Source organism: Solanum stenotomum, unplaced genomic scaffold, assembly GCF_019186545.1.
Source record: "Solanum stenotomum isolate F172 unplaced genomic scaffold, ASM1918654v1 scaffold27340, whole genome shotgun sequence".
NCBI lineage: Eukaryota > Viridiplantae > Streptophyta > Magnoliopsida > Solanales > Solanaceae > Solanum > Solanum stenotomum.
In genome coordinates this window covers 136-588 of record NW_026029475.1, presented here as the reverse complement: position 1 = coordinate 588, position 453 = coordinate 136, and the positions used below count along the sequence as shown (strand labels likewise).

The 453-nt window shown below is 28.1% G+C and overlaps 1 non-coding gene across 1 annotated transcript; it reads right to left on the bottom strand.

The window, feature by feature from the left end:
* Window positions 1–119: 119 nt before the first annotated feature.
* Window positions 120–193, bottom strand: TRNAT-UGU (transfer RNA threonine (anticodon UGU)). Its single transcript has one exon. It is a non-coding gene; the product is annotated as a tRNA-Thr (tRNA).
* Window positions 194–453: the final 260 nt, after the last annotated feature.

Here is a 453-nt window from a genome sequence, read left to right as displayed (position 1 = left end):
TTGGAAGTTCCTATAATAAATTGATAGCTATTGGAAAAGGAGGAAGGCACAATTTCAATATTCTTTGATTTCAAAAGAACATTATCAATCATCTAAAAAATGAAAAAAAAAATAAGGAAAATCCGGCTATCGGAATCGAACCGATGACCATCGCATTACAAATGCGATGCTCTAACCTCTGAGCTAAGCGGGCCCACATCACAGAAATCTTATATGCATAGTAATTGACTAAACTACTGGAATTGGAATCTTAGTTATTAACTAGTCAATATTCTAGAGCATAAGGATTAATATAGCGATCTAGAATTTCGATTTATCGCAATTCTAATACTAATATTATTAAATAGTGATTGTAAATATTGTTAATATTNTTAAATAGTGATTGTAAATATTGTTAATATTCTTTGATTTTCAATTTGAATTGAATGGTTAATATTCTTTTTCATTTCTTTT